Raw genomic sequence first — 27,767 nt, 5'->3', positions numbered from 1 at the left:
GGTCTACTCCCCATGGTTGTAAGAACTTCAATTAAGTTGTGATCTGAGGAACAGGTATTTCTAATCATTATGTTTCTGATGAATTCGTCCGGGTCTTTCTATAGGCTACATAAAATAATATGGTGTTTAACGAAGATAAGTTCCAGCTGATGCGCTACGGAAAAAAATAAAAATATAAAAACAGAAACCACGTACAAAACTCAGGCAAATCATAACATAGAACGAAAAGGCAATGTAAAGGATCTTGGTGTACTCATGTCGGAAGACCTTACCTTTAAAGAACACAATAAAGTAGCCGTCACAACTGCAAGAAAAATGACAGGTTGGTTAACAAGAACTTTTCACACTAGAGATGCTATACCGATGATGATACTTTTCAAGACGCTTGTGCACTCTAGAGTGGAGTACTGCTGCACAATGACAGCACCTTTCAAAGCTGGAGAAATTGCTGACCTGGAGAGCGTGCAGAGATCCTTTACTGCTAGAATCCACTCAGTAAAACATCTAAACTATTGGGACCGACTAAAGAGCCTAAATCTGTATTCTCTTGAGTGTAAGCTGGAGAGATACATAATAATTTACACGTGGAAAATATTAGAGGGGCTGGTCCCAAACCTGCACACAGAAATAACATCACATGAGACCAGGAGGCATGGCAGGATGTGCAGAATACCCCTGTTGAAGAGCAGAGGTGCAACTGGTACTCTGAGAGAGAACTATCAACATCAGAGGCCCGAGACTGTTCAACACGCTTCCACTACACATAAGGGACATAACTGGCCGACCCCTCACAGTGTTCAAGAGAGAACTTGATAAACACCTCTAAAGGATACCAGATCAACCAGGCTGTGATTCATACGTCAGGCTGCGAGCAGCTGCGTCCAACAGCCTGGTTGATCAGTCCAGCAACCAGGAGGCCTGGTCGACGACCGGGCCGCGGGGACGCTAAGCCCCGGAAGCACCTCAAGGTAACCTCAAGGTAAGGTAACCATATTACTATACTAATATTTATACTCGCACGTCCACCAATGACACTACTCAGCTGTTAGGTATCATGTACACAGTTATCCTGGGGCCGGCCCCAGAGTTCCCTGCACGCCCCTGGAGGGTGGGCACGGAGGTGAGCAGTGAAACATGAGGCTAACTTCCTTCTCAAGTCTGCCCCCCCCCCACTACCTCTTCCCTCAGGTCAGCCCCCCTACCTCTTCCCTCAGGTCGTCCCTACCTCTTCCCTCAGGTCAGCCCCCCTACCTCTTCCCCTCAGGTCGCCCCTACCTCTTCCCCCTCAGGTCTTTCCCTTACCTTCCCCCTCAGGTCTTCCCCTTACCTTTCTCTCAGGATTATGAGAACGTTCACATCCAGAGACCCCACAGTAATGGTGGTAGTTCACACCCAGAGACCCCACAGTAATGGTGATAGTTCACACCCAGAGACCCCACAGTAATGGTGATAGTTCACATCCAGAGACCCCACAGTAATGGTGATAGTTCACACCCAGAGACCCCACAGTAATGGTGATAGTTCACATCCAGAGACCCCACAGTAATGGTGATAGTTCACACCCAGAGACCCCACAGTAATGGTGATAGTTCACACCCAGAGACCCCACAGTAATGGTGATAGTTCACATCCAGAGACCCCACAGTAATGGTGATAGTTCACATCCAGAGACCCCACAGTAATGGTGATAGTTCACACCCAGAGACCCCACAGTAATGGTGATAGTTCACATCCAGAGACCCCACAGTAATGGTGATAGTTCACATCCAGAGACCCCACAGTAATGGTAATACTATTTACATCACTGGTACTGTCCCGCCTTGAGTACTGCTCGGTACTCACTTCCCCCTTCAGAGCGGGAGAGATCTCTGAACTAGAGGGAATACAGAGAACATATACGGCACGCATAGACACGATAAAACACCTAAATTATTGGGACCGTCTCAAAGCTCTCCAAATGTTCTCTCAGGAAAGGAGACGAGAAAGTTATAAACTAATATTTACATGGAAGATACTGGAGGGTCAGGTCGACCACAGGGCCAGGGTAAGGTCCACCACTGGACCAGGGTAAGGTCCACCACTGGACCAGGGTAAGGTCGACCACTGGACCAGGGTAAGGTCGACCACTGGACCAGGGTAAGGTCCACCACTGGACCAGGGTAAGGTCGACCACAGGGCCAGGGTAAGGTCCACCACTGGACCAGGGTAAGGTCCACCATTGGACCAGGGTAAGGTCCACCACAGGGCCAGGGTAAGGTCGACCACTGGACCAGGGTAAGGTCCACCACAGGGCCAGGGTAAGGTCCACCACTGGACCAGGGTAAGGTCCACCACTGGACCAGGGTAAGGTCCACCACTGGGCCAGGGTAAGGTCCACCATTGGACCAGGGTAAGGTCCACCACAGGGCCAGGGTAAGGTCGACCACTGGACCAGGGTAAGGTCCACCACTGGACCAGGGTAAGGTCCACCACTGGACCAGGGTAAGGTCCACCACTGGGCCAGGGTAAGGTCGACCACTGGACCAGGGTAAGGTCCACCATTGGACCAGGGTAAGGTCCACCACTGGACCAGGGTAAGGTCCACCACTGGACCAGGGTAAGGTCCACCACTGGACCAGGGTAAGGTCCACCACTGGACCAGGGTAAGGTCGACCACTGGGCCAGGGTAAGGTCCACCACTGGACCAGGGTAAGGTCCACCACTGGACCAGGGTAAGGTCCACCACAGGGCCAGGGTAAGGTCGACCACTGGACCAGGGTAAGGTCCACCACTGGGCCAGGGTAAGGTCCACCACTGGACCAGGGTAAGGTCCACCACTGGACCAGGGTAAGGTCCACCACTGGACCAGGGTAAGGTCCACCACTGGACCAGGGTAAGGTCCACCACTGGACCAGGGTAAGGTCGACCACTGGACCAGGGTAAGGTCCACCACTGGACCAGGGTAAGGTCCACCACTGGACCAGGGTAAGGTCCACCACAGGGCCAGGGTAAGGTCGACCACTGGACCAGGGTAAGGTCCACCACTGGACCAGGGTAAGGTCCACCACTGGACCAGGGTAAGGTCCACCACAGGGCCAGGGTAAGGTCGACCACTGGACCAGGGTAAGGTCCACCACAGGGCCAGGGTAAGGTCCACCACTGGGCCAGGGTAAGGTCCACCACTGGACCAGGGTAAGGTCGACCACTGGACCAGGGTAAGGTCCACCACTGGGCCAGGGTAAGGTCCACCACTGGACCAGGGTAAAGTCCACCACTGGACCAGGGTAAGGTCCACCACAGGGCCAGGGTAAGGTCCACCACTGGGCCAGGGTAAGGTCGACCACTGGACCAGGGTAAGGTCCACCACTGGACCAGGGTAAGGTCCACCACTGGGCCAGGGTAAGGTCCACCACTGGGCCAGGGTAAGGTCCACCACTGGGCCAGGGTAAGGTCCACCACTGGACCAGGGTAAGGTCCACCACTGGACCAGGGTAAGGTCCACCACTGGGCCAGGGTAAGGTCCACCACTGGGCCAGGGTAAGGTCCACCACTGGACCAGGGTAAGGTCGACCACTGGGCCAGGGTAAGGTCCACCACTGGGCCAGGGTAAGGTCCACCACTGGACCAGGGTAAGGTCGACCACTGGGCCAGGGTAAGGTCCACCACTGGGCCAGGGTAAGGTCCACCACTGGACCAGGGTAAGGTCCACCACTGGACCAGGGTAAGGTCCACCACTGGACCAGGGTAAGGTCCACCACTGGGCCAGGGTAAGGTCGACCACTGGACCAGGGTAAGGTCCACCACTGGACCAGGGTAAGGTCCACCACTGGACCAGGGTAAGGTCGACCACTGGACCAGGGTAAGGTCCACCACTGGACCAGGGTAAGGTCCACCACTGGACCAGGGTAAGGTCCACCACTGGACCAGGGTAAGGTCCACCACTGGACCAGGGTAAGGTCCACCACTGGACCTGGGTAAGGTCCACCACTGGACCAGGGTAAGGTCCACCACTGGACCAGGGTAAGGTCCACCACTGGACCAGGGTAAGGTCCACCACTGGACCAGGGTAAGGTCCACCACTGGACCAGGGTAAGGTCCACCACTGGACCAGGGTAAGGTCCACCACTGGACCAGGGTAAGGTCCACCACTGGACCAGGGTAAGGTCCACCACTGGGCCAGGGTAAGGTCGACCACTGGACCAGGGTAAGGTCCACCACTGGACCAGGGTAAGGTCCACCACTGGACCAGGGTAAGGTCGACCACTGGACCAGGGTAAGGTCGACCACTGGACCAGGGTAAGGTCCACCACTGGACCAGGGTAAGGTCCACCACTGGACCAGGGTAAGGTCCACCACTGGACCAGGGTAAGGTCCACCACTGGACCAGGGTAAGGTCCACCACTGGACCAGGGTAAGGTCCACCACTGGACCAGGGTAAGGTCCACCACAGGGACAGGCAACAGCGGCTGCTCGAGATATTGCGACAAGTCTATTGATTTATACCTTGGTCGACCTGCTGCTACCCTCCCTAGGACAGTGTTGGGGGAGTGTTGGAGGACAGTGGGGGAGTGTTGGAGGACAGTGGGGGAGTGTTGGAGGACAGTGTTGGGGGACAGTGTTGGGGGACAGTGTTGGGGGAGTGTTGGAGGACAGTGTTGGGGGAGTGTTGGAGGACAGTGTTGGGGGAGTGTTGGAGGACAGTGTTGGGGGACAGTGTTGGGGGAGTGTTGGGGGACAGTGTTGGGGGAGTGTTGGAGGACAGTGTTGGGGGGCAGTGTTGGGGGAGTGTTGGAGGACAGTGTTGGGGGACAGTGTTGGGGGACAGTGTTGGGGGACAGTGTTGGGGGACAGTGTTGGGGGACAGTGTTGGGGGACAGTGTTGGTGGACAGTGTTGGAGGACAGTGTTGGGGGAGTGTTGGGGGGCAGTGTTGGGGGACAGTGTTGGGGGACAGTGTTGGGGGACAGTGTTGGGGGACAGTGTTGGGGGAGTGTTGGAGGACAGTGTTGGGGGACAGTGTTGGGGGCAGTGTTGGAGGACAGTGTTGGAGGACAATGTTGGGGGACAGTGTTGGAGGACAGTATTGGGGGACAGTGTTGGAGGACAGTGTTGGGAGACAGTGTTGGGGGCAGTGTTGGTGGACAGTGTTGGTGGACAGTGTTGGAGGACAGTGTTGGGGACAGTGTTGGGGGACAGTGTTGGGGGACAGTGTTGGGGGAGTGTTGGGGGGCAGTGTTGGGGGACAGTGTTGGAGGACAGTGTTGGGGGGCAGTGTTGGGGGACAGTGTTGGAGGACAGTGTTGGGGGGCAGTGTTGGGGGACAGTGTTGGGGGGCAGTGTTGAGGGAGTGTTGGGGGACAGTGTTTGGGGACAGTGTTGGGGGACAGTGTTGGGGGACAGTGTTGGAGGACAGTGTTGGGGAAAGTGTTGGGGGACAGTGTTGGGGGACAGTGTTGGAGGACAGTGTTGGGGGGCTGTGTTGGAGGACAGTGTTGGAGGACAGTGTTGGGGGACAGTGCTGGAGGACAGTGTTGGGGAAAGTGTTGGGGGGCAGTGTTGGAGGACAGTGTTGGGGGACAGTGTTGGGGGACAGTGTTGGGGGACAGTGTTGGGGGACAGTGTTGGGGACAGTGTTGGTGGACAGTGTTGGAGGACAGTGTTGGGGGACGGTGTTGGAGGACAGTGTTGGAGGACAGTGTTGGTGGACAGTGTTGGTGGACAGTGTTGGTGGACAGTGTTGGGGACAGTGTTGGAGGACAGTGTTGGAGGGCAGTGTTGGTGGACAGTGTTGGTGGACAGTGTTGGGGACAGTGTTGGGGACAGTGTTGGAGGACAGTGTTGGTGGACAGTGTTGGGGGACAGTGTTGGAGGACAGTGTTGGGGGACAGTGTTGGTGGACAGTGTTGGAGGACAGTGTTGGAGGACAGTGTTGGTGGACAGTGTTGGGGGACAGTGTTGGAGGACAGTGTTGGGGGACAGTGTTGGGGGACAGTGTTGGGGGACAGTGTTGGTGGACAGTGTTGGTGGACAGTGTTGGGGGACAGTGTTGGAGGACAGTGTTGGGGGACAGTGTTGGGGGACAGTGTTGGAGGACAGTGTTGGGGGACAGTGTTGGTGGACAGTGTTGGGGGACAGTGTTGGGGGACAGTGTTGGTGGACAGTGTTGGGGGACAGTGTTGGTGGACAGTGTTGGGGGACAGTGTTGGAGGACAGTGTTGGGGACAGTGTTGGAGGACAGTGTTGGGGGACAGTGTTGGGGGACAGTGTTGGGGGACAGTGTGGTGGCTCCATGGATCAATGTCATTGCGGCCCGGTCTCCGGTCTCTGATCAGGCCTCCTGATTTGTCGTCTAGTCAACCAGGCTGTTGGACGCGGCTGCTCGCAGCCTGACGTATGAGTCACAGCCTGGTTGATCAGGTATCCTTTGGAGGTGCTCATCCAGTTCTCTCTTGAACACTGTGAGGGGTTTGCCAGTTATGTCCCTTATGTGTAGTGGAAGCGTGTTGAACAGTCTCGGGTCTCTGGTATTGATAGTTCTCTCTTGAACACTGTGAGGGGTCGGCCAGTTATGTCCCTTATGTGTAGTGGAAGCGTGTTGAACAGTCTCGGGTCTCTGGTATTGATAGTTCTCTCTTGAACACTGTGAGGGTTCGGCCAGTTATGTCCCTTATGTGTAGTGGAAGCGTGTTGAACAGTCTCGGGCCTCTGATGTTGATAGTTCTCTCTTGAACACTGTGAGGGGTTTGCCAGTTATGTCCCTTATGTGTAGCGGAAGCGTGTTGAACAGTCTCGGGTCTCTGGTATTGATAGTTCTCTCTTGAACACTGTGAGGGTTCGGCCAGTTATGTCCCTTATGTGTAGTGGAAGCGTGTTGAACAGTCTCGGGCCTCTGATGTTGATAGTTCTCTCTTGAACTCTGTGAGGGGTCGGCCAGTTATGACCCTTATGTGTAGTGGAAGCGTGTTGAACAGTCTCGGGTCTCTGATGTTGATAGTTCTCTCTTGAACACTGTGAGGGTTCGGCCAGTCATGTCCCTTATGTGTAGTGGAAGCTTGTTGAACAGGCTCGGGCCTCTGATGTTGATAGTTCTCTCTTGAACTCTGTGAGGGTTCGGCCAGTTATGTCCCTTATGTGTAGTGGAAGCGTGTTGAACAGTCTCGGGTCTCTGGTATTGATAGTTCTCTCTTGAACACTGTGAGGGTTCGGCCAGTTATGTCCCTTATGTGTAGTGGAAGCGTGTTGAACATTCTCGGGCCTCTGATGTTGATAGTTCTCTCTTGAACATTGTGAGGGTTCGGCCAGTTATGTCCCTTATGTGTAGTGGAAGCTTGTTGAACAGGCTCGGGCCTCTGATGTTGATAGTTCTCTCTTGAACACTGTGAGGGGTCGGCCAATTATGTCCCTTATGTATAGTGGAAGCGTGTTGAACAGTCTCGGGCCTCTGATGTTGATAGTTCTCTCTTGAACACTGTGAGGGGTTGGCCAGTTATGTCCCGTATGTGTAGTGGAATCGTGTTGAACAGTCTCGGCCTCTGATGTTGATAGTTCTCTCTTGAACACTGTGAGGGGTCGGCCAGTTATGACCCTTATGTGTAGTGGAAGCGTGTTGAACAGTCTCGGACATCTGATGTTGATAGTTCTCTCTTGAACTCTGTGAGGGGTCGGCCAGTTATGTCCCTTATGTGTAGTGGAAGCGTGTTGAACAGTCTCGGGCCTCTGATGTTGATAGAGTTCTCTCTCAGAGTACCTGTTGCACCTCTGCTTTTCAACGGGAGTATTCTGCACATCCTGCCATGTCTTCTGGTCTCATGTGATGATATTTCTGTGTGCAGGTTTGGGACCAGCCCCTCTAATATTTTCCAAGTGTAAATTATTATGTATCTCTCCCGCCTGCGCTCAAGAGAATACAGATTTAGGCTCTTTAGTCGGTCCCAATAGTTTAGATGTTTTACTGAGTGGATTCTAGCAGTAAAGGATCTCTGCACGCTCTCCAGGTCAGCAATTTCTCCAGATTTGAAAGGTGCTGTCATTGTGCAGCAGTACTCCACTCTAGAGAGCACTAGCGTCTTGAAGAGTATCATCATCGGTATAGCATCTCTAGTGTGAAAAGTTCTTGTTATCCAACCTGTCATTTTTCTTGCAGTTGTGACGGCTACTTTATTGTGTTCTTTAAAGGTAAGGTCTTCCGACATCATCTGTTTGTTGCCACCGGAGGCGGCTAGTTTATTGTGCACCCCATACTCATCCTGTGAGCAGTAGGGCAAAAAGCATTACAGAGGGCACAAAAGGTCTTTATCAGACCTCATCTTAGATTATTACATGAACAATTTCATCTATACTTCACACTTTATAGTTACAATGTCGGCAAGTTACAGAGAAAGTGCTATTACAAGAGCTACATATTTACAGTGAGTCATCATACATTAATGGTAGGTCTTGTCGCTAATACATAATAGTTTGGCCAATGGGGACATTACAGAGTCATAGGGGAGCTTCTGTTTATTATTAGTCCTCACAATACACTACTTGTTTCTGAATCTCATATGTCGTTCATCTACTGGAAGCGAAATGTGGATACAGTGCAAGGATTTCAGGTAATTTATCCATGGTAATAAGATAGGTTGCCATATCATACAGAGTGAGCTTAGATTTATCTCTAAATGGCTCAATTTTACTACAATCCAAGATATAGTGTTCGAGTGTGTGTCCCTGTCTTTGTCCACACACTTTACACTTTACTTCATCTAGATCCCTATACAAGCCGAACTGCCAGAGATACTTGTAGCCAAGTCTTATACGAGCTGTGACAACATCTGTTAGTCTACTGACTTTGTTACTTGCCCCATACACATGTTTTACTTCACACATTTCATTGTGATGAACAATGGACCTGCTAGTTCCAGTTTGCACTGTTCTACTTCAAATCCATCCAGAAGTTCTCGTCTAATGACACTTTTAAGGGACCTATTTGATAACTCAAGATTCCGTTCAATACTGTCTTTATTTACTGCAGCCTTAGCAAGGGCGTCAACTTTGTCATGTTCCTGCAGGCCAATGTGAGAAGGAATCCACAACATTTTTATATTTACCCTCTTGCTAAGTATTCTTATATACCTACGTCTAGCTTCCAAGACCAGCACGTACACCGACATGAGTCATGACATGAGTCCGACATGAGTACACCCAAATCCTTTACATTGTCTTTTCATTCTATGTTATTATTTGCCTGAGTTTTCTACGTGGTTTCTGCGTTTATATTTTAAGTTTTTTCCGTAGCGCATGAGCTGGAACTTATCTTCATTAAACACCATATTATTTTTTGTAGCCCTTTGAAAGACCTTATTTACATATGATTGGAGGTTTGCCGTGTCCTCAATGTTATCTACTCTCATAAAAATCCTAGTGTCATCTGCAAAGCATGATACAGTATTATAGATTGTGTCCTTGTCTATGTCCAATATGAAGATGAGAAAAAGTACTGGAGCAAGCACAGTACCCTGGGGGACTGAGTACTGGAGCAAGCACAGTACCCTGGGGGACTGAGTACTGGAGCAAGCACAGTACCCTGGGGGACTGAGTACTGGAGCAAGCACAGTACCCTGGGGGACTGAGTACTGGAACAAGCACAGTACCCTGGGGACTGAGTACTGGAGCAAGCACAGTACCCTGGGGGACTGAGTACTGGAGCAAGCACAGTACCCTGGGGGACTGAGTACTGGAGCAAGCACAGTACCCTGGGGGACTGAGTACTGGAGCAAGAACAGTACCTTGGGGGACTGAGTACTGGAGCAAGCACAGTACCCTGGGGGACTGTACTGGAGCAAGCACAGTACCCTGGGGGACTGTACTGGAGCAAGCACAGTACCCTGGGGGACTGAGTACTGGAGCAAGCACAGTACCCTGGGGGACTGTACTGGAGCAAGCACAGTACCCTGGGGGACTGAGTACTGGAGCAAGCACAGTTCCCTGGGGGACTGAGTACTGGAGCAAGCACAGTACCCTGGGGGACTGAGCTCTTCACGGTTGATGGGCTGGATTTTATTTTGTTGACTATTACACATTGGGTTCTGTCAGTCAGGAAATTGTAGATCCATCTGCCTATTTTTCCTGTAATTCCTTTTGAACGCATTTTATGTGCAATAACACCATGGTCACATTTATCAAAAGCTTTTGTGAAATCTGTGTAAATTACATCAGCGTTTTGTTTGTCTTCCATAGCATCTAATGCCATATCATAGTGGTCCAGCAACTGCGACAGGCAAGAGCGCCCTGTTCTGAAACCATGTTCATGGGGAAGACAGAGGACAGATGCACCTCTGCACTACGACAAAATAATATGGCGACCTTGTATACTGGGAGCTCCTTGACTCTACACCTGAGGTGGTAGAGGCTCTGGGAGTTCCTTAACTCTACACCTGAGGTGGTAGAGGTACTGGGAGCTCCTTAACTCTACACCTGAGGTGGTAGAGGCTCTGGGAGCTCCTTAACTCTACACCTGAGGTGGTAGAGGCTCTGGGAGTTCCTTGACTCTACACCTGAGGTGGTAGAGGCTCTGGGAGTTCCTTAACTCTACACCTGAGGTGGTAGAGGCTCTGGGAGCTCCTTAACTCTACACCTGAGGTGGTAGAGGCTCTGGGAGCTCCTTAACTCTACACCTGAGGTGGTAGAGGCTCTGGGAGCTCCTTAACTCTACACCTGAGGTGGTAGAGGCTCTGGGAGCTCCTTAACTCTACACCTGAGGTGGTAGAGGCTCTGGGAGCTCCTTAACTCTACACCTGAGGTGGTAGAGGCTCTGGGAGCTCCTTAACTCTACACCTGAGGTGGTAGAGGCTCTGGGAGCTCCTTAACTCTACACCTGAGGTGGTAGAGGCTCTGGGAGCTCCTTAACTCTACACCTGAGGTGGTAGAGGCTCTGGGAGCTCCTTAACTCTACACCTGAGGTGGTAGAGGTACTGAGAGTTCCTTAACTCTACACCTGAGGTGGTAGAGGCTCTGGGAGCTCCTTAACTCTACACCTGAGGTGGTAGAGGCTCTGGGAGCTCCTTAACTCTACACCTGAGGTGGTAGAGGCTCTGGGAGCTCCTTAACTCTACACCTGAGGTGGTAGAGGCTCTGGGAGCTCCTTAACTCTACACCTGAGGTGGTAGAGGCTCTGGGAGCTCCTTAACTCTACACCTGAGGTGGTAGAGGCTCTGGGAGCTCCTTAACTCTACACCTGAGGTGGTAGAGGCTCTGGGAGCTCCTTAACTCTACACCTGAGGTGGTAGAGGCTCTGGGAGCTCCTTAACTCTACACCTGAGGTGGTAGAGGCTCTGGGAGCTCCTTAACTCTACACCTGAGGTGGTAGAGGCTCTGGGAGCTCCTTAACTCTACACCTGAGGTGGTAGAGGCTCTGGGAGCTCCTTAACTCTACACCTGAGGTGGTAGAGGTACTGAGAGTTCCTTAACTCTACACCTGACGTGGAAGAGGCTCTGGGAAGGAAATAGAGAAAATTATTAAATTATTTAATCTTTTGTTCTAGTATACAAACCGCCAGATGCAACGGCTGAGGAATTCACACAAGATGGTTATCTTGACATGATTTCGGGGCTTTTAGTGTCCCCGCGGCCCGGTCCTCGACCTGGCCTCCACCCCCAGGAAGCAGCCCGTGACAGCTGACTAACACCCAGGTACCTATTTTACTGCTAGGTAACAGGGGCATAGGGTGAAAGAAACTCTGCCCATTGTTTCTCGCCGGCGCGTGGGATCGAACCCCGGACCACAGGGTCACAAGTCCAGCGTGCTGTCCGCTCGGCCGACCGGCTCCTGAGAACAACAGTAAGAGGACATTGTTCAGCATCCCAATAAACACCATTAAAGTTGTTGAAGATCTAGACAGCTTCTTTATGAATAAACCCCAAATAATATAACTGGTATGGAAAAGAATATTTCAGATTTTGATAGAAAAATTTACAGCATGTCAATGTCATCAGCCCCGGGGTACAGACTCGTGGAAGTCAATATTTAAAAATATTGAATTGAAAAAAATTAACTGAGTGCACAGGCACTCAGTATAGTGTGGAGGAAGAGCTTGGACACAGGGGAGATACCAGATGCGCTTAAAGCAGCAGACATTGTCCCTCTACACAAGGGAGGGAGCAAAGCATTGGCAAAGAATTATAGACCAGTTGCACTAACGTCCCACATAATAAAAGTATTTGAGAGAGTGATCAGGAGTCAGGTCACCAGTTTCATGGAGACCAATGACCTCCACAACCCAGGCCAACATGGAGACCAATGACCTCCACAACCCTGGCCAACATGGAGACCAATGACCTCCACAACCCTGGCCAACATGGAGACCAATGACCCCCACAACCCTGGCCAACATGGAGACCAATGACCTCCACAACCCAGGCCAACATGGAGACCAATGACCTCCACAACCCTGGCCAACATGGAGACCAATGACCTCCACAACCCTGGCCAACATGGAGACCAATGACCTCCACAACCCTGGCCAACATGGAGACCAATGACCTCCACAACCCAGGCCAACATGGAGACCAATGACCTCCACAACCCAGGCCAACATGGAGACCAATGACCTCCACAACCCAGGCCAACATGGAGACCAATGACCTCCACAACCCTGGCCAACATGGAGACCAATGACCTCCACAACCCAGGCCAACATGGAGACCAATGACCTCCACAACCCAGGCCAACATGGAGACCAATGACCTCCACAACCCAGGCCAACATGGAGACCAATGACCTCCACAACCCAGGCCAACATGGAGACCAATGACCTCCACAACCCTGGCCAACATGGAGACCAATGACCTCCACAACCCAGGCCAACATGGAGACCAATGACCTCCACAACCCTGGCCAACATGGAGACCAATGACCTCCACAACCCAGGCCAACATGGAGACCAATGACCTCCACAACCCTGGCCAACATGGAGACCAATGACCTCCACAACCCAGGCCAACATGGAGACCAATGACCTCCACAACCCTGGCCAACATGGAGACCAATGACCTCCACAACCCAGGCCAACATGGATTTAAAGCAGGAAGATCATGCCTCTCACAGCTACTTGACCACTATGACAAAGTCACTGAGGCATTAGAAGAAAAACAGAATGCTGATGTGGTATACACAGACTTTGCATCGGCATTTGATAAGTGTGACCATGGAGTGATAGCACACAAAATGAGGTCAATGGGAATAGCGAGTAATGTAGGGCGTTGGATTAAAAATTTTCTGTCAAACAGAAACGATGGAGTAAAAGTCCATCAAATAATATCTAGTCAAAGTGTGGTGAAAAGTTCTGTACCTCAGGGCACAGTCCTTGCACCGCTCTTCTTTCTTATTCTCATATTAGATATAGACAAAAGTACTAAATAATAATAATAAATAAATGTTTATTCAGGTAAGGTACATACATACAAGAGGTTTTACAAAAATTGATGGATTAATAACAGATTAATAATTGTTTAACAGTCTCCGTGGTGTAGTGGTAAGACACTCGCCTGGCGTTCCGCGAGCGCTATGTCATGGGTTCGTATCCTGGCCGGGGAGGATTTACTGGGCGCAATTCCTTAACTGTAGCCTCTGTTTAACGCAACAGTAAAATGTGTACTTGGTTGTAACAACGATTCTTCGCGGCAGGGGATCGTATTCCAGGGACCATAGGATTAAGGACTTGCCCGAAACGCTACGCGTACTAGTGGCTCTACAAGAATGTAACAACTCTTGTATATATCTCAAAAAAAAAAAAAAAAAAAAAAAAAAAAAAAAAATAGATAGAGCCGGTACACACAATGCCTAAAGCCACTATTACGCAAAGCGTTTCGGGCAGGAAAAACATTAATGACTAAAGACTAGTCAAAGCTTCGTGTCTTTCTTTGCAAATGATAAAATAATCAGGATGAAATTTTCCTCAGTAGAAAACATTGATAAATTGCAGATATAGATAAAGTCTTCGATTTGACAACTGAAAATAACACGATGTTTAACGGTGACAAGTTCCAGGTACTGAGGTGTGGTGTAAAGGTGGAAGTTAAACGAAACATAAGGTACAGGACACAGGGTACAGGATACAGGACACAGGACACAGGGTACAGGACACAAGGTACAGGGTACAGGACACAGGGTACAGGACACAGGGTACAGGACACAGGGTACAGGATACAGGACACAGGACACAGGGTACAGGACACAAGGTACAGGGTACAGGACACAGGGTACAGGACACAGGGTACAGGACACAGGGTACAGGACACAGGGTTACAGGACACAGGGTACAGGACACGGGGTACAGGACACGGGGTACAGGACACAGGGTACAGGACACAGGGTACAGGACACAGGGTACAGGACACGGTACAGGACACAGGGTACAGGACACAGGGTACAGGACACAGGACACGGGGTACAGGACACAGGGTACAGAACACAGGGTACAGAACACAGGGTACAGGACACAGGGTACAGGACACAGGGTTACAGGACACGGGGTACAGGACACGGGGTACAGGACACGGGGTACAGGACACAGGGTTACAGGACACAGGGTACAGGACACAGGGTACAGGACACAGGGTACAGGACACAGGGTTACAGGACACAGGGTACAGGACACAGGGTACAGGACACAGGGTACAGGACACAGGGTACAGGACACAGGGTACAGGATACAGGACACAGGACACAGGGTACAGGACACAGGGTACAGGAAACAGGGTTACAGGACACGGGGTACAGGACACAGGGTACAGGACACAAGGGTACAGGACACGGGGTACAGGACACGGGGTACAGGACACAGGGTACAGAACACAGGATACAGGACACAGGGTACAGGACACAGGTACAGGACACAGGGTACAGAACACAGGATACAGGACACAGGGTACAGGACACAGGGTACAGGACACAGGGTACAGGACACAGGATACAGGACACAGGGTACAGGACACAGGGTACAGGACACAGGACACAGGGTACAGGACACAGGGTACAGGACACAGGGTACAGGACACAGGATACAGGACACAGGATACAGGACACAGGGTACAGGACACAGGGTACAGGACACAGGGTACAGGACACAGGACACAGGGTACAGGACACAGGGTACAGGACACAGGGTACAGGACACAGGATACAGGACACAGGATACAGGACACAGGGTACAGGACACAGGGTACAGGACACAGGGTACAGGACACAGGATACAGGACACAGGGTACAGGACACAGGGTTACAGGACACTGGGTACAGGACACGGGGTACAGGACACAGGATACAGGACACAGGATACAGGACACAGGGTACAGGACACAAAATACAGGACACAGGGTACAGGACACGGGGTACAGGACACGGGGTACAGGACACGGGGTACAGGACACAGGGTACAGGACACAGGATACAGGATACAGGACACAGGGTACAGGACACAGGGTACAGGACACAGGATACAGGACACAGGATACAGGACACAGGGTACAGGACACAGGATACAGGGTACAGGACACAGGATACAGGACACAGGGTACAGGACACAGGGTACAGGACACAGGGTACAGGACACAAGGTACAGGACACAGGGTACAGGACACAGGGTACAGGACACAGGGTACAGGACACAGGATACAGGACACAGGATACAGGACACAGGGTACAGGACACAGGGTACAGGACACAGGATACAGGACACAGGGTACAGGACACAGGGTACAGGACACAGGGTACAGGACACAAGGTACAGGACACAGGGTACAGGACACAGGGTACAGGACACAGGATACAGGACACAGGATACAGGACACAGGGTACAGGACACAGGGTACAGGACACAGGACACAGGATACAGGATACAGGACACAGGATACAGGACACAGGATACAGGACACAGGATACAGGACACAGGATACAGGACACAGGGTACAGGACACAGGACACAGGGTACAGGACACAGGATACAGGACACAGGATACAGGACACAGGGTACAGGACACAGGGTACAGGGTACAGGACACAGGGTACAGGACACAGGACACAGGATACAGGACACAGGACACAGGACAGAGGGTACAGGACACAGGACACAGGGTACAGGACACAGGGTACAGGACACAGGATACAGGACACAGGATACAGGACACAGGGTACAGGACACAGGGTACAGGACACAGGACACAGGATACAGGACACAGGGTACAGGACACAGACACAATCATAGAAGGAAAACATCATGTAAAAGATCTGGTTGAGGAATACATGAGGACTAATATTGGTGTTGGTCGCACTAGGGAGGAAGACAGTGCTTTATGTGTGTTGTAGGGTGTTGTAGGGTGTTGTAGGGTGTTGTAGGGTGTTGTAGGGTGTTGTAGGGTGATGTAGGGTGTTGTAGGGTGTTGTAGGGTGTTGTAGGGTGTTGTAGGGTGTAGGGTGATGTAGGGTGTTGTAGGGTGTTGTAGGGTGTTGTAGGGTGTTGTAGGGTGATGTAGGGTGTTGTAGGGTGTTGTAGGGTGTTGTAGGGTGTAGGGTGATGTAGGGTGTTGTAGGGTGTTGTAGGGTGTTGTAGGGTGTTGTAGGGTGATGTAGGTGTTGTAGGGTGTTGTAGGGTGTTGTAGGGTGTAGGGTGATGTAGGGTGTTGTAGGGTGTTGTAGGGTGTAGGGTGATGTAGGGTGTTGTAGGGTGTTGTAGGGTGTTGTAGGGTGTTGTAGGGTGATGTAGGGTGTTGTAGGGTGTTGTAGGGTGTTGTAGGGTGTTGTAGGGTGATGTAGGGTGTTGTAGGGTGTTGTAGGGTGTTGTAGGGTGTTGTAGGGTGTTGTAGGGTGTTGTAGGGTGTTGTAGGGTGTTGTAGGGTGATGTAGGGTGTTGTAGGGTGTTGTAGGGTGTTGTAGGGTGTTGTAGGGTGTTGTAGGGTGTTGTAGGGTGTTGTAGGGTGTTGTAGGGTGTTGTAGAGTGTTGTAGGGTGTTGTAGGGTGTTGTAGGGTGATGTAGGGTGTTGTAGGGTGTTGTAGGGTGTTGTAGGGTGTTGTAGGGTGTTGTAGGGTGATGTAGGGTGTTGTAGGGTGTTGTAGGGTGATGTAGGGTGTTGTAGGGTGTTGTAGGGTGTTGTAGGGTGTTGTAGGGTGTTGTAGGGTGTTGTAGGGTGATGTAGGGTGATGTAGGGTGTTGTAGGGTGTTGTAGGGTGTTGAAGGGTGTTGTAGGGTGTTGTAGGGTGATGCTCCCCCTTACCCAGTACCACCACCACACACCTGCCTCTCCCCCTTACCCAGTACCACCACCACCACACACCTGCCTCTCCTGGTTACCCAGTACCACCACCACCACACACCTGCCTCTCCTGGTTACCCAGTACCACCACCACCACACACCTGCCTCTCCCCCTTACCCAGTACCACCACCACCACCACACACCTGCCTCTCCCCCTTACCCAGTACCACCACCACCACACACCTGCCTCTCCTGGTGTTCTCCTCCGGTACACCGGAGGCCTTCCTGCTAATTAAGGCCTATCAATCTCCTCCAGAGGTTCATAGGCCTTAATATCCCTAATCTCACCGACCTGCTGCGGGAATCTAACCCAGGACCTTTCGTGTGTGTGAATATGTTAAATATTGCGCAGCTCTGTACATTATATATTAACTTGCATAATTTAGGCCCATATATTTGTATGACATTTCAATAAATGGTGTCGAATTCTACAGTATTCATGTGAATGGTGAGGCCGAGGTCAGTTTGCTATAGTTCACATTATATTAAGTTCCATTTTCTGTGATGTATCTCGCGAGCTTTATGAAGGGTAACTATTATTGATCCACCATCGTCTTATTTATATACAATACAATACAATACAATACAATTTTATTTAGGTAAGGTACATACATACAATAAATTTTTACAAGGATTGGTTGACTTATAGGTAGAGCTAGTACATACAATGCCTAAAGCCACTATTACGCAAAGCGTTTCGGGCATACAAGAAGGTACATTGGGTGTGTGAGGATACATAGCCTGGTGTTTACAGTCTTGTAAAGCCACTAGTACGCGCAGCGTTGCGGGCGGGAAACTTATGGCTTAATGTATGTGTGTGAATCATATACAGGAAACCAACTGGATGTAAGGCAATTGAAATTGAAATAAGATTATTGATGTAAAATCCACACAAAGGGATGAGGTAGCTCAAGCTATTCTCACCCCGTACAGTACATCGTGTTAATACATACATAGACACACATCACAAACAATAAACATATTAAGGCATTAATATGGTGGTGTCTATGTAGCCTACATGAAGTGATGTTATTAACACTTTTCAAGTTCATGTTCAAGTAAGCTTATTGAGACAATAAGATACGTCTCAAAAGGATAGAGTAATTGAGGCTACTTCTACCTTAAGCTGTGCTCAACCAATCAGGTGGTGGAGGTACTTGGAATATCACAGTCTCCGTGGTATAGTGGTAAGACACTCGCCTGGCGTTCCGCGAGCGCTATGTCATGGGTTCGTATCCTGGCCGGGGAGGATTTACTGGGCACAAATCCTTAACTGTAGCCTCTGTTTAACTCAACAGTAAAATGTGTACTTGGTTGTAACAAGGATTCTTCGCGGCGGGGATCGTATTCCAGGGACCTGCCCGAAACGGTACACGTACTAGTGGCTCTACAACAATGTAACAACTCTTCTATATATCTCAAAATTAAGGTAGAACAAATAAACCTAATTATTATTCTAATATATAAACCGCCTGATACAACGGTTGAGGAATTCACAGAGCAGATGCACAAAATAGAGAACATACTTGACAACCTAGCAAACCCAGCTTCAGATATTATCTTCCTTGGAGACTTCAATTTACCGAGTCTAAGATGGAGAACGGCAAACACAAATATCATAGCAGGGAATGACCCGGGAAATAACCAACCACAGGTCAGAGAACTTTTGAGATTCTGTGACAAATTCTCGCTCAATCAACAGATTACAGAACCAACTAGGAACGAAAACACACTAGACTTGTTATTCACAAACAATGATGAACTAATCAGAGACATTACAATCTCAGATACTTCTTACTCAGACCATAAGCTCATTAAAGTGCGAACTAGCATAAATAACGGTAGTAGGTCTAAGAGACCCAACAAGCGAGATTCAATAAATTCAATTTCAACAATAAGAGGATTGACTGGAAAAAAATAAATGTAGACCTTGCAACCATTCAATGGGAGACGGTCTTAAGCGACAAAACTCCCACACAGGGAACAGCTCAACTGACAGCTGAAGCTTACAAGGTCTGCTTGAAGCACGTGTCTGTGAGGAGGGGCAGAAAGAGGACCACTCTAGAAAGAGAACGCAGACCACTGTACCTGGTTGATACTTGGTTGATGGGGTTTTGGGAGTTCTACTCCCCAAGCCCGGCCCGAGGCCAAGCTTGACTTGTGAGTTTGGTTCACTAGGCTGTTGCTTGGAGCGACCCGCAGGCCCACGTATCCACCACAGCCCGGTTGATCCGGCACTCCTTGGAGGAAACAATCTAGTTTCCTCTTGAAGATGTCCACGGTTGTTCCGGCAATATTTCTTATGCTCGCTGGGAGGACGTTGAACAACCGCGGATCTCTGATGTTTATAGTGTTCTCTGATTGTGCCTATGACACCTCTGCTCTTTACTGTACCTCTGATGTTTATACTGTGTTCTCTGATTGTGCCTATGGCACCTCTGCTCTTCACTGGACCTCTGATGTTTATACAGTGTTCTCTGATTGTGCCTATGGCACCTCTGCTCTTCACTGGTTCTATTCTGCATTTTCTTCCATATCGTTCACTCCAGTATGTTGTTATTTTACTGTGTAGATTTGGGACCTGTCCCTCCAGTATCTTCCAGGTGTATATTATTTGGTATCTCTCTCGTCTCCTTTCTAGTAATAATAATAATAATAATAATAATAATAATAATATATTTTGGAACAGTACATACATTATAGTTGCAGCGTTACAGTACAAACATTCTGTTAGATATAAAGATAGAGGTAGTACATACAATACCTACAGCCACTAGTACACATAGCGTTTCAGGCAAGGTGACGGGGGGGGGGGGGGGGCTTAGTCTAAAACTTAATAATAATTGAGCTTAAAGTATAAATTGCGTTGAAAGGAAAAAATAAAAAAAGATAAAAAAGGGGGGAACATGGTAGAAAATAGCCAATATATAAGTTGGTCAACAAACAGCTTTGTTTTATATATAGTAAGACATGGGTTGACATTTAGGGGTGAGGTAGGTTACTGGGAGTTAATTAGGTGGTACTTAGTTTTACTCTTCAACTGGTTGAGAGAGGTACAGCCTTTAACATGGTTGGGAAGATCATTCCACATTCTGTGTCACTTGATTTGTAGAGCATTTCTAGTTTGATTAAGTCGTACTCTTGGAATATCAAATAGGTATTTGTTTCTGGTGTGGTGCTCATGGGTTCTGTTACAACCTTCTATGAAGCTTTTAAGGTCAGGATTGACATTACAGTTCAGAGTTTTAAATATATATAATACACATGAGAGAATGTGCAGTGACTTAATATCTAACATATTCAGAGATTTGAGTAGGGGTACCGAGTGATGTCTGGGGCCAGAGTTGGATATTGTCCTAATAGCAGCTTTGTGTTGAGTAATTAGAGGACGTAAATGATTTTGGGTAGTAGAGCCCCAAGCACAAATACCATAGTTGAGATATGGATAGATGAGGGAGTAATAGAGAGTCACCAGGGCAGGGCGGGGTACATAATATCTGATCTTAGAAAGCCAACAGTTTTAGAAACTTTTTTTTGCTATATTTAGAATGTGTCCCTGAAAATTCAGCTTGTTATCGATGAAAACACCAAGGAATTTATCATCAACTTTACTACTAATTTGTATAATGTTCATTCTTAGAATAATTTCATTAGAGGATTTATTGCCAAACAAAATATAGAAAGTTTTGTCAATGTTAAGGGTGAGTTTGTTGGCAGTTAGCCAAAGATGGACTTTATTTAGTTCAGTATTCACAGTGACATTTAGAGCAAGGGGGTCAGGACTGGAGTAAATGAAAGTTGTGTCGTCAGCAAATAAGATTAGTTTGAGGTGTTGAGAGGCATTTGGAAGGTCATTAATGTAGATGAGAAAGAGGAGAGGGCCAAGTATGCTGCCCTGTGGAACACCAATGTTTATAGGTAGTGCCGAAGAAATGGAATTATTCACAGAAACATACTGCATACTAAGCTCTTCAAATGTACTCACTAGAAAGGAGACGAGAGAGATACCAAATAATATACACATGGAAAATACTGGAGGGTCAGGTCCCAAATCTACACAGTAAAATAACAACGTATTGGAGTGAACGATATGGAAGAAAATGCAGAATAGAACCAGTGAAGAGCAGAGGTGCCATAGGCACAATTAGAGAACACTGTATAAACATCAGAGGTCCAGTGAAGAGCAGAGGTGCCATAGGCACAATCAGAGAACACTGTATAAACATCAGAGGTCCAGTGAAGAGCAGAGGTGCCATAGGCACAATCAGAGAACACTGTATAAACATCAGAGGTCCGCGGTTGTTCAACGTCCTCCCAGCAAGCATAAGAAATATTGCCGGAACAACCGTGGACATCTTCAAGAGGAAACTAGATAGTTTCTTCCAAGGAGTGCCGGACCAACCGGGCTGTGGTGGATACGTGGGCCTGCGGGTCGCTCCAAGCAACAGCCTGGTGGACCAAACTCTCACAAGTCAAACCTGGCCTCGGGCCGAGCTTGGGGAGTAGAACAACTCCCAGAACCCCATCAAGCAGAGGGGAGTGTGTTGTGTGAGGGAACATGAGGGTGGGGTGAGAGGGGAGGGGGGCGCCTGAGGGTGGGGTGTGAGGCAGGTAAAGTGCCTGGGATAAGTGAGAGGGGGGAAGGGGGGGGGGCGAGGTGTGAGGTTACAGTGAAGGGTGTGCCGGGCGAGGCAGGCACCTTGAGGCCAATCAAGGAGGCTATATTGTGGCTTCTGGCTCGTGCACACTTGGGTGGGGGGGGGGGTGTTGGGGGGAGGGGTGATGCAGGCACACAACCCCTGCTTCTTCTGCCTCCTCCCCCCCCCCTGCCAGGCTCCAGTGAGGGCTTCACTTGTGTGGTGCGGGAGTCGTGCGGTGGGCGCCTCCACCACTCTTCACCACGGTATAACGCGGACTTAGTGTGCAGGTACACTATATTGTCTTGTTTAGTGGTGGTGGTGGTGGTGGTGGTTGTTGTGTGGTGGTAGTGGTGGTGGTGGTGGTGGTTGTTGTGTGGTGGTGGTGGTGGTGTGGTGGTGGTGGTGGTTGTTGTGTGGTGGTGGTGGTGGTGGTGGTGGTGGTGGTTGTTGTGTGGTGGTGGTGGTGGTGGTGTGGTGGTGGTGGTTGTTGTGTGGTGGTGGTGGTGGTGGTGTGGTGGTGGTGGTTGTTGTGTGGTGGTGGTGGTGGTGGTGTGGTGGTGGTGGTGGTGGTTGTTGTGTGGTGGTGGTGGTGTGGTGGTGGTTGTTGTGTGGTGGTGGTGGTGGTGTGGTGGTGTTGGTGGTGGTGGTGCTACTAGTACTTTATCTGTGAGATATTGTAAATATTATCGTTACTGTCATTGATGACACGAAATGTTGGGAAGCTGAGGTGTATCTTGACAGTGACCTGGGGTCCAGGTGGTGGGCCTGGGGTCCAGGTGGTGGGCCTGGGGTCCAGGTGGTGGGCCTGGGGTCCAGGTGGTGGGCCTGGGGACCAAGTGGTGGGCCTGGAGACCAAGTGGTGGGCCTGGGGACCAAGTGGTGGGCCTGGGTAAGCCCACCCACCACAACATTGAGGTAAGGTGGGTGGGAACAGAGGCCTCCCCACAAGACTTCCTCACAGTCTGGGTCGTTGTTGACACAATCTGGAATTCTGGGTTCGACTCTCGGGGAGGATAAATTGTTGGACGCATGTCTTATCACCTGATGCCTCTGTTTACCTCGCAGTAAATAGGCACCCAAGAGTTAGTCAGCATGTTGTGGAGTTGCATCATGGGGGGAGGGGGGTACCTGGTTGATGGGGTTCTGGGAGTTCTTCTACTGCCCAAGCCCGGCCCGAGGCCAGGCTTGACTTGTGAGAGTTTGGTCCACCAGGCTGTTGCTTGGAGCGGCCCGCAGGCCCACATATACCTGGTTGATGGGGTTCTGGGAGTTCTTCTACTCCCCAAGCCCGGCGCGAGGCCAGGCTTGACTTGTGAGAGTTTGGTCCACCAGGCTGTTGCTTGGAGCGGCCCGCAGGCCCACATATACCTGGTTGATGGGGTTCTGGGAGTTCTTCTACTCCCCAAGCCCGGCCCGAGGCCAGGCTTGACTTGTGAGAGTTTGGTCCACCAGGCTGTTGCTTGGAGCGGCCCGCAGGCCCACATATACCTGGTAGATGGGGTTCTGGGAGTTCTTCTACTCCCCAAGCCCGGCCCGAGGCCAGGCTTGACTTGTGAGAGTTTGGTCCACCAGGCTGTTGTTTGGAGCGGCCCACAGGCCCACATACCCACCACAGCCCGGTTGGTCCGGCACTCCTTGGAGGAAATAATCTAGTTTCCTCTTGAATTTGTCCACGGTTGTTCCGGCAATATTTCTTATGCTCGCTGGGAGGACATTGAACAACCGCGGACCTCTGATGTTTATACAGTGTTCTCTGATTGTGCCCATGGCACCTCTGCTCTTCACTGGTTCTATTCTGCATTTTCTTCCATATCGTTCACTTCAGTACATTGTTATTTTACTGTGTAGATTTGGTACTTGGCCCTCCAGTATCTTCCAGGTGTATATTATTTGGTATCTCTCTCGTCTCCTTTCTAGTGAGTACATTTGGAGAGCTTTGAAACGATCCAATAATTTAGGTATTTTATCTCATCTTCTCTGTATTCCCTCTATTTCACCAATCTTGCCTGCTCTAAAGGGGGAAGTGAGTACTGAGCAGTACTCAAGATGGGACAACACAAGTGACTTGAAGAGTACAACCATTGTGATGGGATCCCTGGACTTGAAAGTTCTCGTAATCCATCCGATCATTTTTCTTGCTGACGAAGTATTTGCTTGGTTATGCTCCCTAAACGTTAGGTCGTCGGACATCATTATTCCTAAATCCTTGACATGTTGTTTCCTACTATGGGCAGATTTGATTGTGTTTTGTACTCTGTATTATGTTTAAGGTTCTCATTTTTACCGTATCTGAGTACCTGGAATATACCGCTGTTAAACATCATGTTATTTACTGCTGCCCAGTCGAAAACTTTATTAATATCTGTTTGTAGTTTTCAATGTCTTCAGCAGAGGTAATTTTCTTGCGGATTTTTATATCATCTGCAAAGGATGACACGAAATTGTGACTTGTATGTTTGTCAATATCTGATATGAGAATAAGGAACAGCAGTGGTGCAAGGACTGTACCTTGAGGTACAGAGCCTTTAACTGTGCTCGGACTCGATTTTATTTGATTGACTGTTACTTCTTGTGCTCTGTTTTACAGAAAACTGAGTATCCAGCGTCCTACTTTACCAGTTATTCCCATTGACCTCATTTTGTGTGCTATCACTCCATGGTCACATATGTCGAATGCCTTTGCGAAGTCTGTGTATACCACATCTGCATTCTGTTTTTCTTCTAATGCCTCAGTGATTTTGTCGTAATGGTCAAGTAGCTGTGAGAGGCATGATCTTCCCGCTCTAAATCCATGTTGGCCTGGGTTGTGGAGGTCATTGGTCTCCATGAATCTAGTGACCTGACTCCTGATCACTCTCTCAAATACTTTTATTATGTGGGACGTTAGTGCAACTGGTCTATAATTCTTTGCCAATGCTTTGCTCCCTCCCTTGTGTAGAGGGGCTATGTCTGCTGCTTTAAGCGCATCTGGTATCTCCCCCGTGTCCAAGCTCTTCCTCCACACTATACTGAGAGCCTGTGCTACTGGCACTTTGCATTTCTTTATAAATATTGAATTCCATGAGTCTGGACCCGGGGCTGAGTGCATGGGCATAGTGTCAATTTATCTTTCAAAATCTGGCACGCTCGTGTTGATATCAGTTATATTTACAGGGGATTGAGTATCCCGCATAAAGAAATTGTCCAGATCTTTCACTTTCATGTTGTTTATCGGAGTGCTAAACATGTCCTCATACTGCTTTTTTAGGATTTCACTAATTTCTTTGTCATCCTCAGTGTATGAACCTTCACTAATACGAATAGATCCAAGACTGGCAGTGGTTTTTGCTTTTGATTTAGCAGATGTGAAGAAATATTTTGGGTTTTTCTTTATTTCTTCAGTTGCTTTCTGTTCGAGTTGCCTTTCTTCAGTTTGATATGAATGCTTCAGTCTCTGTTTGATTTCTTCAGTCTCCCAGTTTAAATTATTTCTTCTTTGTATGGAAAGTCGTGTCTGATTATTTGTACTTTGTGGGGGTGTTATCCGGACTCGGGGGGGGGGGGGGGGGGTCTTATTCGGCTTTATGGGGACCGATCCGCCTCTGATAGGTTAGGTGGGCAGGAAATTCTCATAAAGTTTCAAAACTTTATGAAAAACGTTAATGGAAAGTTTCTTTTTCTAAGCTGTCCGAGTAGGGCCGGACGACTCAAACAGAAAACGGAACAGTACGTCACTTTTGTGAGTGGATTATATTTCAAGTTACGTCCACATTTGGCCATAGTGCCGCGCATACCAGCCCAAAGTGACGTTATTTTTAAGAGGACGGGTTGCGATATAAGCCTAACATGTATATATACATTGGCTGGCTGTCTCCAGCACACAAGTAATTATTTAATATATATACATATATATATATATATATATATATATATATATATATATATATATATATATATATATATATATATATATATATATATATATATATATAAACGACGTAAACGACGTTTTCGTCGTTTACGTCGTGCAAATTATACAAATAAGTGTAATACACTCCATAGTAAATCACTTCTTTTCTTCACCTTAAAAGTACGAAAATGAGTTTTGGAGAACTCCTATTCCAATTAAGCCCTGATGCTAAGAAAATAGTTAGAGGGATAGAAGCCCTAAACCAGAAAATAATAAATACAGAATATGCGGTCATATTCAATGAAACATGTTTGAAAGAAAACCTGCTGCCAGTATACACCAATATATATATATATATATATATATATATATATATATATATATATATATATACATATATATATATATATACATATATATATAAAAATTTGTGAGGGTACCACCTCTGGTGCCAATGTGGGGACCCATAGCCTCGGAGAAGAAAATAAAAAGTATTCAGAGGAGACCTTGTGGTTTCTCACTGAACACTAATATTATCTTCTCCTACCACCCCCATTCTTTTGTATGTACACATATATTTACTTTATTTGAAGTTTGTTACAAAAAAGGAGTTACATATGGGTTACAAAGATGGTTGTCATAGGTTGTCGAGTTCCTCCAGCTCCTCAGATGGCGGGAAGGAACCCTGGATGCAGTGCGCATTTCCCCTCTGTATCGCCACACTGAGGCGCTGGAAAAGAAAGCTTGCAGCTCTCGGGTCCCTTGTTGTTTCAATGAGCCTAGAACCCAGTTCCTTCAAAAAACTGGTAGCACTTTTACCCCAGGCGCCGAGCGTCTCAGAAGCAATGGGGACAAAATTGTAGTGGTGATCCAGTTCTCTATACTTACGGGATTTGGCTGCTTCCCTGTGGGTGGCAGCGCCACCTGGTTGTGCAACACTGAGGTTAATGTAGGTGTTAGCCAGGGTTGATACGCACGTGTAGTCCCATACCAACTGCTTGCCATTCTTCCAGGGGTTCACTGTGATACCATCCGGGCGACCAATAAGAGCATCAGAGTTACGGGGCGTTAGGTAACGGGGCTCTCTTTCAGCTGGGCATCCAGCTGTGGTGAGGCTCCTCTTGATGATGTCGTTAACTTCACTGTGCCTCGAGTGCCATCCCCCTGTGCTTTGGCAGAGTAGGCCATGGTGACCGTACCTGTCAGCCACCACCTCGCCGCAAATACACCTATATCTGGTGTGGATTGGGGCAGCAAGGCGGAGGGCCACAGCAATTCGGAGGGCGTGTGGTGTGAGACGCGTGCCAGTTGCCGACATTGGGGTTGCTAACAGGAAATCCCCTGCATGTGGTGCTGCTACTGCTGTGAGGCGAGCAATGTCGTGTTGCGTTGTTGCAGCACCCAGGCACTCTGCAGCAACTTGGTCTACAATGGGACCATCCCAGCTGGATTGCTTGTGGGATTTTGGGGATGGTGGTTGAGGTGATTGGCCTGCACGAGAGGCCCACTCTGTGGCACAGCGTGTAAAATTGGGATCATGTACACCTGCCAGCTGATGTAAGTGGGCAGGTAGAATTTCCTTCACAAGGTCGTCGGATGCTGATAAGGAGGACAGGAAGGCTGGAACAGCGATTTGCGTTGCTGTTCGAACTCCGAGGCCCCCAAGTCTTACGGGAAGAGAGGCTTGTTTCCACTGTAGGTCATCGAGAGAGAGGTTAAGGGCTTTTTCTAGCATTGATTTCAGTAACCGGTCATACTCACTTAGTTTTTGGCTACTGTAAGATGGTGAACACCTCAGAAAGTAGGTTAACCTGGGGAGGGACAGACATCTGGTGATGAGGTAGAGTGCATCATGAGCATCAATATCCTCAATCCTCCCATCCATCCTCTTAAGGTCGGCGATTTTCTTATCAAGGACCTCATCGATGGCTTTCAACCCCAGGGGAGCTCCTAGGAGTGTGCTGTCTTCAGGT

The 27,767-nt window shown here is 49.1% G+C and overlaps 1 protein-coding gene across 3 annotated transcripts in view; it reads left to right on the top strand.

Moving 5' to 3' along the window:
- Window positions 1–27,767, top strand: part of LOC123767975 (actin remodeling regulator NHS) — a 478,645-nt gene that overhangs the window by 193,006 nt on the left and 257,872 nt on the right. Inside the window, exon 1 of one of the 3 annotated variants that reach the window (XM_069306563.1) lies at window positions 22,125–22,192. The exons of the other annotated variants lie outside the window; for them this stretch is intronic. The gene's annotated coding sequence lies outside the window, so the exon portion shown is untranslated. Of the gene's footprint in view, window positions 1–22,124; window positions 22,193–27,767 lie in introns of those variants that run through there. 3 annotated transcript variants of the gene reach the window in all.

Source organism: Procambarus clarkii, chromosome 58 (genome assembly GCF_040958095.1).
Source record: "Procambarus clarkii isolate CNS0578487 chromosome 58, FALCON_Pclarkii_2.0, whole genome shotgun sequence".
Classification (NCBI taxonomy): Eukaryota; Metazoa; Arthropoda; class Malacostraca; order Decapoda; family Cambaridae; genus Procambarus; species Procambarus clarkii.
This window is presented reverse-complemented; position numbering and strand designations above follow the sequence as displayed.